The sequence below is a fragment of the Oxyura jamaicensis genome, chromosome 1 (assembly GCF_011077185.1).
Source record: "Oxyura jamaicensis isolate SHBP4307 breed ruddy duck chromosome 1, BPBGC_Ojam_1.0, whole genome shotgun sequence".
In the NCBI taxonomy this organism is placed as follows: Eukaryota; Metazoa; Chordata; class Aves; order Anseriformes; family Anatidae; genus Oxyura; species Oxyura jamaicensis.
The window spans coordinates 23,852,362-23,871,774 of NC_048893.1; the positions used below are offsets into that span (position 1 = coordinate 23,852,362).

Sequence of the window (19,413 nt, forward strand, 5' to 3'; positions counted from 1 at the left end):
CGCGGCTTCAGCGCATCGCGGAGCGGCCGCGGGTGCCTGCGGGGGGGAGCGTGCGGGGCGCGGGTGCGGATGCTCGGGAGGTTGCGGGTGCGTGCGCGGAAACGGGAGAATCTCGGGGGGGGGGGTGAAGGGGAAGGGGGAGTAAAGGGGAGGCGGGGACCGCGCTCTGCTGGGCGGGCGTGCACGTGTGCGCGCGGGGGAGTGCGCGTGCCCACCCGCTTGGGGGGGGGGGTGCGGGTGCGTGGGTGCGGGAGCGAGCGCGGCGGGGGGGTGGGAGGGTGCTGCTCCCACCCCAATCCCCCATCCCGCCACCTTCTCCCCCCCCCCCCCCATCTTTCCCAGCAGAAGGGATACTTTACTGGGGGGGAAACAGAGCCTCCCCGCCGCCCCCCCGGACACCCCCACATAGACGCCTCCGTGCGAAGGAAAAGTTTATTTGGGCTTATTTGGGAGGGGGGGGAGGTTCTGGGGTTTCAGAGGTCGGCGGGATTAGGGGGGGGCCGATCCCCGGCACCTCGGAGCCTTGCAGCCGCGGCAGCCCCCGGGGATGCTGCAGGTGGCTGGGCCGGAGGAGCTCCGTTAAAAAGCCATCGTCGCCGAGACGGCTCCCGGCGGTGATTTCAGGGCCCGCTTTTGCTGCTGAGGGCAACCGTGCGAGACATCGCAGGGAGCTGAGCCGGGTTGGAGGCGCTGCCGGTCTGGATGTAGGGGGCGTTTGTTCGCAGGCTGCTCCCCGAGCCGGGAGGCACGGGTGCGTGTCCCCTGGGAGCTGCAGGGGGAGCGGGGGAAGGGGCTGGAGCAGCAGAATGCCATTATCCGCCTTAGAAGTGGGTCAGGGCGCGGGCACTGGCATCGTTTCTTCGGGAAGACAAAACAAGAGGGAAAAAAAAAAAAAGAAAACAAGAACAAAAACACACCAAATCAACCCACGAACGAACCCCAAAGCACCCAAACAAGAAGTGTAAAATGACCCACTGGGAGACCCAGCCGAGACACCCCAAGCTGGCAGGGAACAGCCACATGGCCTCCGGGCTGAGGCTGCTCTGCCCCGGCCTTCCCAGCACCAAGCTCGGGTGTCCTGGTGAGAAAAGTTCGTTGTAAAAGGCCTCCTAAAAACTCCTTTGCGCATCCCACGCACGGGGCTAGAGACACTGCTGTATGATACGCTAGTAACATATAGCTTAAGAGAGCCTTGAGAGTAATAACTCGAGGCTTTGGGATCGTGAGATGGCACACACGATCCTCCACTTCATTCCAGGGCTGCCGAGGTGCAGCCCAAGGGCAGTGTGAATGGTTTCTGTGTTTGAGATACTGTTCCCAGCTGAGCGAAACCCTCTACTCTTCACAGATGTGATGTGACTTTTAATAGTGGGCAACTTAAGTGGGAAAACACTCAGTGCTATATAGGTATGCTGCTCTGCTTGGGCCTTTTAGTCCTTGGGCATGGGGGCTGCTGCCGCCAGCTTCTCCGTCAAGGAAAACGATGAAAAAACTCCCCTACTGTTTTTTCATTTTGATGCCCACCTGCTCTACCTGGCTGTTTGGTTTGCGGTGTTAGAGCTATCTTGCCGTGAAGCAAATTGGAAATTTCTGAGTGAACAGAAATTGTAGGAGAAATTGCCGAGATGTTCACGCAGTCACCTGTGTTTGAAAAGAAGATTGTGGACGTGTCTTCTCATGCAAGGTCAGCATCTTTCAGGGTACAGTTTCCATACAATAGAGGCTGGTTCATTAGGAAATGCCCTGAGTGTCAGTTCTTGTTCAACATGTCTGGTATCATGGCAAGAAATAAGTTCTCTGTGCTGATATCCCCCAGCATGAGATTATTCTAAGGTTATCCTAAAGGAAAATGTTGTTAGTCAGCTGATTTTTGTGTTTTTGAAAGAACCCAGACATCAGGAAACCACTGTAGTAACTTCAAAACATACAGATGTGCAAACATGCTCAAACACAGACAGGTGTATGCAAGTCAAAATATTAATACCTCTGGGTGGTATATTAAGGATAGATGCTAGCTCCAACACCACTTTGCAATTGGCTCAGTTTCTCAGTAGCAACAAGAATCATACAATATTACAGAGTGATATATACTGATATTATTAAAATACACAGTATAAAGTTTACAGTACTCAACAACTTCCAGAACATAGCATGGAATAATGAGTTATTTTGTTAAGGGCCACAGGTGGTAAAGGAGGAATATATTCCGTCTCACCAGAGATGATTCTTCACAACCTTACTTTTTATGTAGTTTTTTTATTATGACCAAATGCGAGGTAGTATATCTATGAATATACAATGATGCCAGTGCCTGCAGGATTGCATTAATTCCTGGCTGCCAGGGTATACCTACACTTCGCTTTCCTCTCAAGCTGGTGGGTAGACATATCTGGGTTATGTTGCTTCTGGGTATGTGTGAGCTGGCAGAGCTATCAACCCCCCTCTTCATCCTGCTGGGAACCATTTTTGAGCAGTTTGTTACCTTTTGATCTCCAGGTTTTCAGCTGTGGTCAAAGCTTTGTGACCATCTGAGAAGACTAAAGGATCACCTCCATCAGCTGCTAATGCAGTTATCTACTCAGGTGTTGGAAAAGCTTTGGATAGGTCAGTGTACTCCCTTTCTTACAGGATTTCTTTGAAAATTCACTTTTATTTACACCACAAACTCAGTTGCCCATCATAGGCACACATACTGAACAGCAACCACAATGTTCATAGATGGCACAACTATTTCCTAGTTTTCCACAATGAATTGCTACACAGAGATAATCTGGCTCTGACATAGTCTTTTTGCCAAGTTAACTTTCCCCCTCAATAGGTGATACATTGAAATATTTTGCATGGAGAATGATGAACATTTAGAACAGATCACCAGTGGATGTCAGCCTCTCCACCATCTGAAATCTTTACATCGAGAATTTAGTGTCCTTAAAACATGACCACAAATGTCTGCACTGAAACTGCTTGTGCCGTTTCATAGCCTGTACCACGGAGTGCCTATGTTTTTTTTCAGAACGTCAATTGCTTGTTGCATTTATCTTCTGCTTCTCTTGTGATAAGTGTTTTCATTTTCAGTACTGTCTTTGATATTTGTCAAATTCTTCTGGGGTTTCTTATGCAGCTTTTATTTTCCTTTCTTTCTGATATGAAGGTTGTACCAGCAGCATCTCTCAATATGTTTAATACGGTATGTTAACGAAGAATCTGGTGTCTTCCATTTTTAGTTTCTAGTTAGCTGGAGAAACCCAAGTGTAAATTCAAAACATTAAAAAAGTAGATGTGAAAGCTGTATGTTGTCCTGGAAATGGTTATGACTGCCATCATTAGGAGTATCACTGAGACACATAATACAACAGCAAAACCTCAAATCATTAAGTGCCATGGTTAAGTTAAGTGTCAGAACTTTCTGATCAAAATACTGCTTTTACCATGAGTATCTAATATTAAATACCCCTTTACATGGATGAATAGTAGCATAGGGACTCTATTTATTTATTTATTTATTTATTTGTGTAATAACACAAAAAATTGGAAGTGAAAACAGTATTGTGTTCCTCAGTTTTGTTTGGCATGTTAGCAGAGATTCAAGATCATTAAAAACTTATTAACAAATAGATAAAGACTTTAAATATATATATTTTAAGGGAGTTTTATTTTCTTAGAATCCATGTATAGTTGTATTATTTTCAGTTTTGGGATTGGTCTGAGTCATTACTCTCCTAATTTGTCTGCCTCCAAGAACACAAGAAAAGAAAAAAAATGGGGACACTGAACCACTGATTTGCCCCTCTACTAAACAGATATAACCGAACAGCTTCTCAAAGCTAAAGTCAAGGACAGTAGATGGTATATATTTTCCTCTCAGAAAGAGATCAGGGTTTGATAGAAGCCAGGTGCTATCAGATGCTGGGAAGAGCTATGGGAGAGACTAAGACTATTCAGGCGATTCAGTTTTATTATTTTAGTTCTCAGTAAGAACCAGCTGAAAAGAGCTAGGCTGTTCTGTGCACTAAAGACAACACTGTTTAAACCTGACTTTTTTTGCAGCTCTCTGCCTGGCCTAGCTTTGGGAAAAGCTTCAATACCATCTCTTCTGGCAAAGTGGGTGATCTGATGAAAGGTTTATGGGCTAGAAATCTTAGTTATCTGTTTCTCCCAGCCTTATCAGTTGATCTAAAAAAAAAAAAAAAAATCTCTTTGCAAACTCTGCCTCTTCTGGCAACAACAGCCTGTACCTAGCTGAAGCTTTCAGTGTGGAACAGCTGCCCCTTGTTAGATCTCTTAAAGAGCAGCCTCAAACCTCAATACTTGCTGAGCGGAGTGGTTATAGATTAGTAGCACATGAGATGTAAGAAATGCTAGGCTGAAATGCAAACACTGAACAGATTATTTTTATATATATGTATGGGGGGCAGGTGGGCAGCAGAGCTCCACCACAACTGTTTTCTCACTCCCCTCTCCTCAGAGGAGAAGGGAGAGAAAATCCGATGCTAAGGGCTCAAGGGTTGAGATAGGGACGGGGAGATCATACAACAATTATCGTGACAGGCAAAACAGACTCAGTGTAGGTTAGTAATATTTATTGCCTATAACTAACAAGATAAAGAAGTGAGAAACAAAGGAAAGAAACTAAAAATACCTTCCCCCATCCACCCTCTTCCACCTCCTCCTCCCGAGCAGTGCAGGGGAACAAGCTGCAGTCAGTCCCCAACACTTCATCTCCGCTGCTCCTTCACGGTCCCTCTCTGCCCCTGCTCCACGCAGGGTCCCTCCCACGGGATGCCATCCTTCCCGAACTGAGCCTGTGGGGGCTGCCCACAGGCAGCAGCTCTTCAAGAACTGCTCCCATGTGGCTCCATACCACAGGCTGCAGCTCCGGCCCGGGGCCTGCTTCTGCAGGGGCTCTCCGTGGGCCACAGCCTCCTCCAGGCCACATCCACCCGCTCCACCGGGGGCTCCTCCACGGGCTGCAGCGTGGAGATCTGCTCCATGTGGGACCCATGGGCTGCAGGGGGACAGCCTGCTCCACCAGGGGCCTCTCCACAGACTGCAGGGGAACTGCTGCTGTGTGCCTGGAGCACCTCCTGCCCTCCTTCTGCACTGACCTTTAGGTCTGCAGGGCTGGTTCTCACTCCTCACTCTTCCAGCAGCTGTTGTGCAGCAGTTTTTTTCCCTGTTCTTAAATCTGCTCTCACAGAGGCACAAGCAACACTGCTTATTAGCTCGGCTCTGGGCAGTGGCGGGTCCCTTTTGGAGCTGGCTGTGATCTAACATGGCGCAGCTTCTGGATTCTTTTACAGAAGCCGCCCCTGCAGCCCCCTGCTACCAAAGATTTGACATGTAAACCCACTGCAATACATATATGAGCACTGAGTCAATTTTTTCTGTTTCCTTCCATATTCACTTGTAGCCACAGTAGCAGTTCAGTCACAATCAACTTCTCTTTCACAGTCTAGTCATACACTGTGAGACATATACTTACTATTCAGCTACCTGTTGCAAACAAGTGTTTTCAGGTTTCTCCATGAAGGTTGGCAATATTTTTCCACAGAAAAAAAACATCTGTGAAGAAAAATGCACCACTGGCTGACTTCCTGGCAGTGCTTTCAGTTCTCTGAGAGGCATGGCCATGTAAAATGCTCTGACTCCAATTGCAAATCCCTTCCAATGCTCTAGTTGAATTTACATGCCTCTAGGGACATTTGGTTATTTTCTCTCCTGTTATGCAGGAACAGGGAAAATGAAACTAATATTTCACACATCTATTTAGCATTCCAATTCATTTCTGCTTGGGTTATTAAATGGAAAATTGGGAACACAAGCACAGCTACTACCACAGTAGCATATCATCTTACTGCATTGTTACCTGCTAGCAACACCATAGTTTCCCACAGAGACAGAAAAGACTAACCCCTGAAATGGTAAATGAAGAGTGAGTATGAGGGAATTATTTAAAATCAGATTCCTCCCCAGGTCTCAAACATGCAGTATCATGACATCCTGAGAGGTTTAATTTTTGCTTGCCTCTCTGTAGAGCGGCAGGTAAGATTAGGTCTGCGTGAATGCTGGAGGTGGTTGCGGACTGATGCAGTGTCTCCCTGCCCTGCTGTGAGGACATGACCTATGAGATCACCTCATCCATATACTGAATTTGGCCCTCCACTCTGAGCCATGTAAGAAGCCCATCATATCTCCTGTCACCCAAGCAGTGAACTAAGTCTACTAGTAACAATTTCATTGGTCTACCTCCCAGCTCTTACTGTCAGTAAAGCCCTGTTTATGGTGTGTAAAGAAACGGTCTCTATTCCAGGGAAAAGGGTTCTTTCAATCAGTAACTGCAGAATAAGATACTGTTTTCAGTGGTGTTGATGGTCAAAGGGCTCTTTTTCTGCTGCCCTCTTTTTAAAGATAAGTACATCCTGACAGGAAATTCAGACAAGAAAATACAAAATGTATGCTTACAAAAACAGAACACCAAAAATGGAAAACTCCATTGCATGCTTCAGCTATGTATGAAAGGCATGCATAGAATCAAACACGTGATCATGCAGAGTAAAAACAAACAGTTCCTATGTATGTGACATGCTTTAACAACAGCCCATTTAATAATAAATAAATAAATAAATAAAAATACCTCACAACCACCCATTAAATTGAGATCTATTAAATCAACTCCCGCCAACAGCAAGTTTTTTTGGCTTATTTGCAAATCTAATCAAACAGTATTTCATACTTTGACATCATATTTACCATTTTTCTCCTATTTCATTTGTGAATCTGGTGGCCTTCTTATTACAGCAAGTACCATCCTATAAACACAATAGATGTGAAGTCCCTGGAACAATTTGTCATGATCATCATGCTTGGGTAAACACTGTTGAGGATACTGCACAGAGTAGTTGTCAAATAATGCACATTGAATGGTAGGAACAATTTACTGCTGGCAAATGAAGCAATTTTTTTTTTTTTTTTTTTTTTTCTGGAATATTATTATTATTTTAACTGCACTTACAACAAATTGTAACACCAACAAGTTTTAGAGGGTATATTTCAGTTTTAAAGCTGGAACTAAACACAACTTAGATTGTGGAACTGACCTAGTATTGGGCTGCCATTATCCTCATTGCTTTTAAATGTATTGAATGCATATATGCTTTTTTTTTTTTTTTCTTTTTCTTTTTTTTTTTTTTAATATATATATTTGAAATCTGCTATTCACTGGGGATAAAAGAAAACAGCAACAAAGTAGCAGCAAAGATATGCTGATGTGCAATAACCCAGCTTAAAAATAGCTACTATCTGTCAGCATTCAAGGCATTCTCAGAATAAACTATTCACAGCTCTTCCTTCTTTTGACAGTAACACCAATGATGCTGATACATTGATAGGGAAATAAAAAGAGGCAGAGATATTGACTCCTAGCACATAGAAACAAAAAGCACAAGTTTTTCAACTACGGAAAAGAATAACTAAGTAAAATAGTATTCCTCTTTAAAATCTAAAAATATTCAAGACAGTTATTCCATTGTAGTTTTAAGATCTCAGAACACATATTGCTAGAAAGGGTAACTTCTTCAATTTGAACAAAATTTAATCAGAAAACATAATTTAGTTTGGCTATTTAGTCTTCAGAGCTGCCTGTCAGTTGTGGCAACTGAAATCTATAAAATTTAATATACACAGATATAATGTCATGCATGTAGGTAAAAGAATCCTAGATTCTAATAGAAAATTATGGGCTCTGAGATTATTATTACCACTCAGGAGAGAGATCTGGGGTTATGATAGATAGCTCTTTGAAAATATTAGCTCAGGAATTGGTAGATGTTAAAAAGAGAGTCAAATACAATATTAGTAATTATTAGAAAGCAAATAGAGAACAAACCAGGGAATGTTACTTAGACCATGCTATCCTCTTCTCTCTTCTCTCTTTCTACTTCTAACTCAGACTCTGAATACAAATCTTTCCTCATTATATACACACAAATCCCTAAATTTCATTCATTTCTTTCCTCAAAATTGATGTAGCAAACTTGTGAAAGAGTGAGAGTGAGAGAACAAAGAGGGCAATCAAAGATATGGTGGCATGGCTTCCTTGTTTAAGGAACAACAAAAAAAATATTTGTGATATTTGAGGGAAAAAAGGGTCTAGGATTTCTTAGTCTGGAAAACACAACATACAAAGTCTGTAGAACCAGACCAGACCATAGAGAAGATAGAAGGGGAATGACTGCTGACAGCAAATAAAGTGAGCATGAGCTGAGTTCAGAAAAGACTTCAAAACAAAAGTTATTCCTGCAAAGAGAGTCAGACCTGCAGATATCCCTGGGAATGGTATTTGGGACTCAATGGATTTATAAGTTCAAGGGCAGACGAGCAACAGTTTGAAAGGAAGATTCATTAAGGGTTACTAAATGGATATGTAACATCAATCCATGGAAATCTCCTGAACTTGGAACAGTTAGGGGTTGCAGGTTACTTGATGAAAGTATCATATATCTGTCTTCTTCTTGTTCATGTCTCCTAGTCACCTGTTAACTATTGGAAAGTGGATGGATGCTTTTTCTGAACCAAACACCACTTCTGGATTACATTCTTATAGATGCCTTCAGCACAGACAACTGACGCCATTAGAGGTCATGTTAATTACAGATACGATCCTGAGTGATGACATAAACCGTAGCAGATTTCGTATATTCCAGACAAAAAATAAAGATAAGAATGTTTGCTATCAGAACATCAAAGTGTTCTGTCTGCAACTAATAAGTATGCTGTCAGGTTATGCTAAAAGACATTAATAGTCTTTTTGATGATTCTAAAATACAATTGGAAAAATGTAAACATTTCCATAGAAATAAATCCCTACATATGTTTTATGATTAAGGTGAGGGTTAGGAACTTGTCTTTACCATTGTGTTCTTTCACTGTTTTAATATACTATAAAATATAATTTGGGTGAATACTGAGATGTTAGCCAGTCCGTAGTGTCAGGCTACCTGAAGTCACCCTACCAAAATCAATAGGATGCCTTGTTTTGTGGATATCCTTGAAAGCCCAAGATGAATTCCTGATTCTGTCTTTGACTATCTGAGGAGGTATAGGTTGCCAGTAAAGAAACCTGAAAGTAAGGGCCTCCAAGACGACTATGCTCATATGATAGCCCATGGAGAACTGGTAGGTTTGTTCTGAATATATGTCAGTGCCTATTTCACAGAACACATTGAATAGCTCTCTAAATTCCACTTATCACCTGTTGTGGTTTAACCCGGCAGGCAGTTAAGCACCACACAGCCGTTCACTCATTCCCCCTCCTCAGTGGAAGGGGGGAGAGAGTCAGAAAAAGGTAAAACTCTCGGGTTGAGATAAAGACAGTTTAATAGGGCAGACAACAGTAACAGATAACAATGATAACAATAATACATATATACAAAGCAAGAGGTGCCCAGTGCAATTTACTCACCACCCACATGCTGATGCCTAGCCTATCCCTGAGCAGCAGCTGCACCCTGTGGGCCAGCTCCCCACAGTTTTATTGTTCGGCATGACACCATAAGGTATTGGACATCCCTTTGGCCAGTCTGGGCCAGCTGTCCTGGCTGTGTGTTGTCCGTCATCCGTCCGTGTCCCGCACCCCCCCCTCCTCCCCCCACTCCTTGTGCACCCCCAGCCTCCTCACTGGCAGGGCAGCATCTGAAGCTGTTATAGCTTCCTAAATGTAGGCATCTAGTGCTATTTGAGAACCTGAGAACATCCATGACCTCCACACTGTGCTGTGAGATCTGCCTCAGGATTTAGAGACCTACAGCATCAAGGATTTGCATGATACCCATAAGGCATCTCAAGTGACACCAGATGCCTGCCTGTAAATCAACTCAGTCATTGTCTTCAAGATGAATATTCTCTCTGGTTTGTCACCTTGAGGGAACTACTAGGAGCTAACTTTCCAAGGGATGTCAGTGCATGGGTATTGAGTTTCGTTCCATATTGCCTTCAGACACCTGGCTGTTGGACTGTAATTCATGGTCAGTGCTACACTCCGTGGGGACTGCAGGATGTGCAGACATTCCCTCTTTCTACAGATCTGTATTGTCCTTGTAGGACTGACTCTGGTGCTCACGTGCAATTGGGATCCCAGTCCTTCCATGTACCTGTGATCATGGATACTTGTATTTGGCCTCATTCTTCTCCCCTGGTGGGGATGAGGAAATACCTCTCATCGTGATGTGGTGCTTGGCAGAATGGGATTTGGGTACTTGTGGATAGCTGGGAGAAAAAACAGGTAGGCAAAGGCTGGTGTTTGCTCCATGTGGGTTTGGGGACTGGTTGTATACAGTGCTATACATGGAGAAGTTTGGATACCCTGCATGAGAGTGGGCAAATACATCGATGAGATGGCACAACCATTATTCTGGGAAGAAAGGGAAGATGTGATACTCGTATGGAGGGGGAGGAAGAAATGGACTGCCATTGGGCTTGGAGAGGGAAGGAGAAAGTTGACTACTTATTGGGGAATGAAAGAATTAAAGTACTTACAGAAGAGGTAAATGAAGCTGTACCAGGTCCTAAAAACAGATCTGGTAACCATGGCTGCCAAGGTTTAACTATCTTGGTCTAGATCGTCTGTCAGGGTACTGAGTTTGGTTCACTTTTCAAACAAAGTTGAGGAAGGAAATGGATGCTTTTTGTATAGTCACTGAGGCTCCTATGTGGATGGCAGGACATTCCAGTGCTCTGCCCTCCTCAGGTACAAAGTTCACTGCTTCTTTTGCTTCCCCAGAATTTGCTTGGAAGTCCTGGGACCCATTAAGTTTCTTAAGTCCTTTTGCGGGTTCTGCTCCTTTGTTTTCCTGCTCTACATGTTTCTATCTGCTCAGGAAAGATAAGAGTACTTCTCTGCTCAAATGGGGATTTTGGAGATAAGAACTCTGCAGACTGCTTAGTAACAGGAATCTTTCAGACAAAAGTAGCCTGTGCGGCACCTACAGCAGTCTGTGGCACTCCAAGCTCAATTTAGATTAAAGACTGTGAAAAAGAAGATTATTATCGAGATGCTATACCTGTATCTCACATAATTATGTATGAAAGTATGAATAACCTTGTTGAAACATCTCATATTTAGCTAAATAATTATAAATAGGAGACAGGGAGACTTAGTAAGTAGGATTAGCACACATGAGTGGCTACATTAATGAACTGTTAGCATAAATGAAATACTTTGAACTTTCATCATTTGGAACAAATAAGCTTGTTCATCTCTTGAGTGATTTGTGAATGTACCAAAAATGCCCTCCAAACTTTGATATGCAAGATAGCTACTTTAATAGGGGAGGGAGGAAAGAAAAGCGGAGTACTGTGTGTATATGAATGTGTGTATGCAGTACAGCAAGTACAGCAAGCTCCCACACTGTTTCTTCAGTTTCTTTTCTTTCTTTCTCTCTCACTCTCTCTCTTTTTTTTTTTTTTTCCCACTTTGCTTTCAGACTCCAGCAGCAGTGGCTTCTCCACTTCAGTTCAGCCCCAGAGGTACTTAGCTGGATGGTCAGTCTTGCTAAGGACTTCTGCATCTACTGACTGCCCTGAAGTTGACAGCAGCCTTAAAAGACTTGCTGTGTGTAAAAGTATTTCAGATTCCATAACTAGAAGTGGTAGGACTGAAAAATAGGTACCTTTTCCACACTCCTAGAATACATGCTGAAAGGTGCCAACTAAACTAAAGATTGGAATGTAACTGAAAATATACAATGTGCTCCCATATACCAGAACACAGACTCACACCTACAACTTTTTCATTAAAATTAAGTTAAAGATCACAAACCATTTTATGATACTGGCAAGTATGCATGTCATGAAATTAATGTTTTTGTAACTCAAATCTTGTTATGGTGCTGGATTATATCCAATTGTCACAGCTAAAAAATGTGCAGTAACTATAAAACATCACGGCTTTTTCCTGAAAGAACAGTTTCGTAGTTTCTTGGTACATATGGTAAGTAGAACTTGAAACATTTTGCGTTGGGTTTCTTTGCACTCAGCATGGATGGCATTGAGTAGTGGAGGGTTTTCTCCTCCCAGCTTCTTTCTCCTCAAATTTCTGGGGCATACATGACTGCCATACCTATGAAATGGATGCAAAACACCACAGTAACATGAATCATCATGTTTTAAAATGTCACGTTAATGCCACCTACTGCAACAGCTTTGTAGGTGGGCTACAAGGCCATCTATTGAAAGTGGGACCGATAGGGAGGAGGCTAGCAGCTTTCTTAGTTGCCCCAAACTTCACCTTCTGCAGCCATAGACAAAAATCCTTATAGTAACCTTATGTCTACACAGGCCTTGTGGAAGGCCTTGTGGAAGGCCTACATGAACATCATCATCACCCTACATGAACAGCAGATTTTATGGCATATACATAAGGCACAAATGACAGTGATAGAAAAAGAGTAAGAGAGAATAGGGCTTCTGGCCTGTTAATCTCATTTTAAAACTGAGAATACCCACGTGAGTGCAGCTTAGTTGGTTTTAATGATTTGTTTTTAAGGCTTTAATATCATGTTTTAAGGAAACATGTTCAATAAAGCTTTAGCATGGCTATCTATTTTGTTGCAATGTGGAAAGGGAAGTACATTTTACTTGGCTATGTTAGGCAGCATTGTAAGTTAGCAAGCCAGGTATCTGGGAGGAATAAAACAAGATGTAAGAGTTGTATCAGTTAGCAGGCCCATCAGGAAAAGCTGAGGAGATTTAAGCTGGAAGAAATACTTGAAGAACAGCAGAGAGTGGCAAATCCCAAATGGTAAAACAGTGACTATCACTGTAATAGAAAAAGAAAGAAACCTAAAACCAGAGGGAAGTTTTGATCTTATACATATCTCCCATCGTATTCATGCCATAAATAAGGTATTTGACAGGGATATAGCTAAAAATATAGTCAGTAGTAAAATTTCACTTATTCTCAATTGGCCATGATTTATTTTAATCCCAAGCTTTTCTAATAGTGTACTATGGGTCAGTTAAAAACTGAAATAATATTTTCTTTAATATTTGAACTATTGAATAGATAATTGTGTTTCCCTTACCACTGGACTTGCTATGAATGATTCTGGGAGACAGATTACTGTTTCTCAGGATGGGCTGATTTTCTTATCTCTACTTGTAAAATTAAAAAGACAGTATTCAAATGCCATTGTCCCTCACACATTTCTCCCCAGAGTGCTGGATGACTATTGCTAAAACCAAGTTATCCTTCTGTCAGGGACCGTAACTTTATAGTGCTGCCTCTATTTCAAGCTTGGGATAAGAAAGCCTCTGAAAATTTGGATGGCCTTTCTCTTCCTGATATTTCCTTCATTACCCTATATAACCATTATATGACTACCTTGTTGTGAGGTGTACTCTCACAAGGTTCAGGTAGGACAATGACACAGAGAATCTGTGCTGATAAGACACTGTTTGAGCAGTCCCAGGGTATATCTGGAAAAATGCACCTTATGTAGTTTTAGGCATGGGACCAACAGTATGGTAGCACTAAAGCTTGCTACTCCTAATCTGCTTTTGATGAAGATAAAGATATTGAGACTTTACAGAACAGGGTGCATCTTTCCTGTTTATGAAGAAAATTCATACTCCTATTATATGGAGTAAAGAATTCATAAATCTTTTATGGGATGCAATGAAAATGAAATCCTGGCCTCTGGTGAAGTCAGTGGTACAACTCCCCTATTTACAGGGATTCATGGTTTAATCGAATCCTCTGTATTTTGTAAAATACACATTTTACACAGCTTCATTGTCTTCAATACTTAATACTTCAGTACTCAATGTCTCCTGTTTACCTTTGAAATTGTTAGTAGAATGGGCACTGTACTTATGCTTTTCAATGGCTGTCATTTCCTTCTGGCTTTGGAGGGTCAGGTGGGAAACAAATGTTTTTGAAAGGCAGATTGCAGGGGCAGAGAAATAATCTCTCCAGAACAATAGGGAAGGAAGATTAATATACATCGTGAGACGTGTTGTCCTCTAACAGCAACAAGTGAGAAAGAGTAGGGAAAACACCAGTGGAATAATATAAAAATATTTGAAGTCAAGCATAAAAAATGATATAAGATGTAAAACATGATATGTGATATGATATGCAAGATATATGCATAAGATATATGATATGATATGTGATGTAAGACATCAGACATGAGATATGAGACAAGACAGATGACAGATGACATAGCCCATCCCCACCCTGGAACTTGCACAGTTCTTGAGTATCTCTTAAATATTGTAAACAAGCAATTCTTTTTTTTTTCTTCTTCTTCTTCTTTTTTTTTTTTTTTTTTCTTCTGATCTAGAGCCATGTCTGTGTTATTGTATCTTTAGATTGTATCTAAAACCAAGTGGAACTGTATATTGAGCTTCCATTAAAAAAAAAATACAGAAATCGTCAAAGTACCTGACTTACGTTCACATATTAAACCCCGGAATCATTGAAAGAGATGAGGGCCTGAAAGTTTACCCTGAAATGTTTGACTGTCCCAGTACACATTCAGACTCTGCTGTGTCATTTGTCTGACATACATAATAGCTTCAAGGATATACAGAAAAGAGCTCTTGAATCAGCACCTTCTCTTTCATTGCTGCAGGAGCTTTAAAAAAAATCTGCAGCAAGTAATACTGAAATTCTTGTAAATGTAGGAAATAGATAATTCTTAATACTGGGTGAAGGAAAGCCCTCCATAGTTTATTTTTATGTCAAAAACCAGATTTTCTTCCTAGCACAAACTTATTGAAGGCAGTTTTTGCCCAAGAATATTCAGTTGTTGCTAAGACTTGTGTTGTTTCACTATACATAAAAAGGAAATATTTCAGAATACCTGTGAAATCTGTACATATTTCTGAAACTGAATCCAAATCATATGGAGTTTCAGAAAGATTGGCTTGGCATGCGAGGAAGAAAATACAGCAGACGGTGATTTTTTTTTTTTTTTTTTTTTTTAGATCTTAGACTAGAAGTTATGTTCTCTAAATTGAACAGGATTTCACTCATTTCAATTTACACAAGTGCTGTAGGAAAAAAAAAAAAAAAGCAGAACGAAAACCCAACACCCAAAACCACAGGTACTTTATTCAATTTTCTTTTAGCTAGGTAGTCTGAATAGAATTAGTGTTGGCAAGATGCTTCAGGTGAAAGTGGACAAATGTGTATTTTTTAAGCCTACAATCTCACTAAAGGCCAAACTGTGAAACTCTCATGTTAATGAGAAAGTGAAGTCAACAGGACATGTAAGTGCCTAACAACTTCAGTAAAGGTTTCATAATCTGGCCCTAAATGCTTTTGCTCTGATAGATCTTTGCCTCTGTCTCTCTGTCTCACTACTGCTCTATCTTTTGAAAACAGGTTATCTATAAAAGTTTTGCTGGTGATATGTTATGAGAAGATAGCTCAGTAGGCTTCCTGCCATTTTTTGAAAACCTGTTAACAGTACATATTAATTGCAGTTTGCTCCCAACTTCATTATAAATATAATTTTATGCTGATCTACAAGCTCCATCTGACAGTACTGAGAACCATATTATCAAGATATGTACAGCGTTCATCATAATGACTGACACAGATTAGACAACTGTACTTTTTATCGAAGATTCCTATCTCTGAAGACACTCTTAGTGCATGGCAAAGCCAAATGAAAAGCAAATAATATAGTGTAATCTTTAAAAACACCAATATAAAAGATTGCTTTAGCAGCTTTTTTTTTTGTGTTTTCAAGAAAGAGACCTGCTCTTTGATCTCCTTGAGAATGAGAATAAATGTTTCAGTAGCCAAGGAAGGCTGGATCATTCTAGTCTTGGACCTATATGCTCCTTCTACAGTGATATCTTATCTATAGGCTGCATGAGATAATACTAACTGGAAACTGAGTATAATTCATACAGTTAAATATCATGACCCATATTCATTGTATCAGACTTTTCCCTTTGGGCAGAGAGAATTGAGCCCTACTCTGCTTTCTGAAAGGCAGCTCAGTCTAACCCACAGGACTAAGCCAGTGAAAAATGAAAGTAATCTCAGTGATAGAAGCTGCTGCTAATGCATGTGCATCTTTGCTTACCACACAGCTCTCAGGCTCATGTTCAGCTTGCAGTGCAGCGCCTGTGCACTGGGAGCCTAAAAAAGATGTTCTATAAATCAAATAACCAGTGAAAAGGCATTCTTTAATTTTACAGGCTACAAATGGCGTGCATCTGCTTCTGCATCCTCTCCACTGAATGCTTAATGCAGGGAGTAAATGCTATTCATGATATCAGGGAGAGATTCTTTCACTACCAACAAATGCAATTCAACCTGCAAATGAACTCCAAATATTATTATTATTATTATTATTATTTTTAATTATTTTTTTTTATTTTCTTTTTCCATTTCCTTGTGTCACATGGAAACCAGAGAAACAGCTGTGGTTGACCTTAGATTGGAGTCATTGTAACACTATCATTATCAGTGCTCTACCACCCTCTTCATACTATGGTGAAGCAAAGGGGTCTCCAGACCATGCACTGGAGCAGCTCTGGGTTCAGTGTTTGCTTCAGTGATGGTGTATTCTTGTCCTCTCCTTTCACTGAAAAACAAGGCTATAGTTATCATCCACATCTCCAGCAGTGGCAATCTCTTTCTCAGTCCTGCTGAGGAACACAGGTCAAAAAGAGAGGTGAGCAGGGTAGCAGCTGATGCTCAGCAGAGTTTCTGAGCTAAAAGCACTCCCTTGCTATGTATCTGCTGCAGGCTGTAGCTGCTGGGGACTGAGGCATCATGCAGCAATGAGATTTAAGGATTGGTTTAAAGTGAGTGTCCAGTCCCTGTCTCACCAGTGGCTAAGCTGTTCTGCTTCAAAACCAATTTACTGTCTAGCCATATCCTAATCATCCGCATGTGGTGCTGCATATGTACAGACATTGATACATCAGTTACAAAACATGCATTTAATAGGCTGAGTTGAAGATTTGGGTGAAAAGCCATTTTAGAAAACAGGAAAAGGACTGTTATTTGAGTGAACCATGATGATTTTCTACTTTTAAAACAAAAAACTTCCAAATTTTTCCAGTTGACTCCCAGAAAACTAAATTATGTTTACTTTTTTTCTGAATTAAACAAGAAACAGCCTCTATCAACTTTGTACCAGGTCCTTTTTGCGTATTTGTTATGGCAGTTTTAAAGCTCCATAACTCCACTGAATAAATGAAAGTTTCCAGAAGCATGAAATTAATGTAAAGGAATGGCTCACCAGTCAGGGCAAGACACCTGCAGCTGAAACTCTGTTCCATCTTCTATCCCAAAAAGTCCAACCATCCTTATCCCTTTCCCTAGGAAACCTCTGAAAACTGCCCTGGCAGCAATTGCCCTGCAAGGCAAGAATATCTGCTTTCTATACTTGCATTTCTAATCCAAAGTTGAATGATTACTTTAATAACATTAAAATACACCAAAGTAAATTCAGAATACTATTATTGCAATAACTGGATTTACTCCACTTCTCTATTGCAGAAAAATGTTTTTGCTTCCTTTGTCTGAGCTCATGCCATGGTGAGATAGAGGTGTGATGTTCTCTGTATTGACCAGGAATTCCATCTTGAAGCTTGGAAATCTTTCTAATGGTGAAGATCATAAGCATTGTAATATTCTTAATAGTTTCTGATCTGTATCCGTAAACAATATAAATTAGTGATAGAATGATAACCTTTGATAAAAAAAAAAAAAAAAGAAATGGCAGAAAAGTCTCCCAAGCAGCATTGATATTTCTCTTTTTAAGTACTCTATGTACAATTGACAAAGTTTGATTAATGTCTGTCAAAAGATTTGAGGATTTGAAATAGGACAAGCTACATGTCCTGAGCATTGAAGTATACCTATAATTGTTAGGATCAACGGGAACTTTGATAGCTCAGTAAAAAACAGCAGAAACAAAGGTAGATCCAAATCATGAGAAATTTTGATCAGAAGACAACATAAATAATGTTTGTCCTCATCAGGTCATCAGCTAACGACCATCGATTATACTTCATTGTCTGTTCTTTTTTATACTTCATTGTGTTCTTTTTCTCAACTGCCTCTAACAAAATGTTGCAATGTATTGGTTTGTGTCTATAGAAATGAGAGTAATTGCAAAAACTTTCCCTGTGCCATGATAGAAATAGCAAAGGTCCAAGGAAATGCCCCCAGAATGTGAACTTTGGTGGAATACTATATTCATTTATTAATTTAGCAACTGAACATTTGCATAAAGCTCAGGTAGAGCTATTCCTCTGAATAATCTTGCACAATAACATCAGACATCTCTACTAATCCTACAGAACATCAAAAGCAATGCTGGCTGCTATTCAACACTGGGTTCAGTGCCATGACAACAGATGGAATTCATGGCTGAGGGGTAAAAAAAAAAAAAAAAAAAAAAAAAAAAGACTTCCATCCCCCTGTCACTTTTTGTAAGAATCCCTAAAGAGAAAATTATGCAAACTAGTAGAAACTGAATGTAGAACAGGAATGCCTGTGAACGTGTGCTATCTGCACTTATACAAAACAGCTTATTTATGAAACAGAATGTAAGTGATAAAAGTAAATGCGGAAATCTTATTTAAATTCCTGCAAAGGGCAAAGAGGAGGAGGAGAGGTAACGGGCTTGATTTCTTTCCAGTTCAGGGCGAGCAGACTGAAGTTCACATTATTATGGTCACAGACAGATGACATTAAAATGTATTTCTGACATTGTTAAAATTAACATTCTTATGTTTTGTGAAGAGATTATTTTGAGATATTTTAATCTAAATATATGTTTTGCAATATTTTGATATCTTTAGATAGAACATTTTGGACATTACTGCCCCATATTATAGGAAAATTAAAATGAAAATCTATCTGCTAAAGTTACTCATTGATTTACATCTTCCATTAAAAACAAACAAACAAAAAGAAAAAAAAAACTGTTGAGATGAATGGGAATTACCAGTGTAAAGGAAGAGATACCTTGTACGTAGCCTTGTTATTTATTTATTTATTTTTCTCTAGTCAACAGCCCACAGAAGTAAGTTGATGAGTCAGATGTGTGTCTACTATGCATCTACTACAGACCACTGTTACTTCAAAAGACCATTCAATCTGACTTAGCAAGCTTAGACAACATTACCAAACTTTATGATGCACAAGTAACAGGTAAAAAGATTAAGTAACAACAGAGTCAGTCTGACAGGTAGAAAAATAATTCTGGGAACTGAAAAGAAAGTCATAAAAGAGAAGGGATACTTTTTCGGGCTGGATCCAGTGTTACATTGGTCATAACAGAACTTTTCCATGTGCTAAGATGCTTGCATGATCAGATACTGAGCAGAATATGGAACAGAAATGGCAATTCTTAAAAGGTATTTTCTGGTTATCTA

General features: G+C 40.6%; 1 long non-coding RNA gene across 1 annotated transcript; it reads left to right on the forward strand.

Annotated features, from left to right (window-relative positions):
- Positions 1-8: 8 nt before the first annotated feature.
- LOC118160633 lies at positions 9-12,338 on the forward strand. The gene is made up of 3 exons (XR_004747606.1): positions 9-87; positions 2,497-2,582; positions 11,481-12,338. It is a non-coding gene; the product is annotated as an uncharacterized LOC118160633 (long non-coding RNA).
- The last annotated feature ends 7,075 nt before the right edge of the window (positions 12,339-19,413 follow it).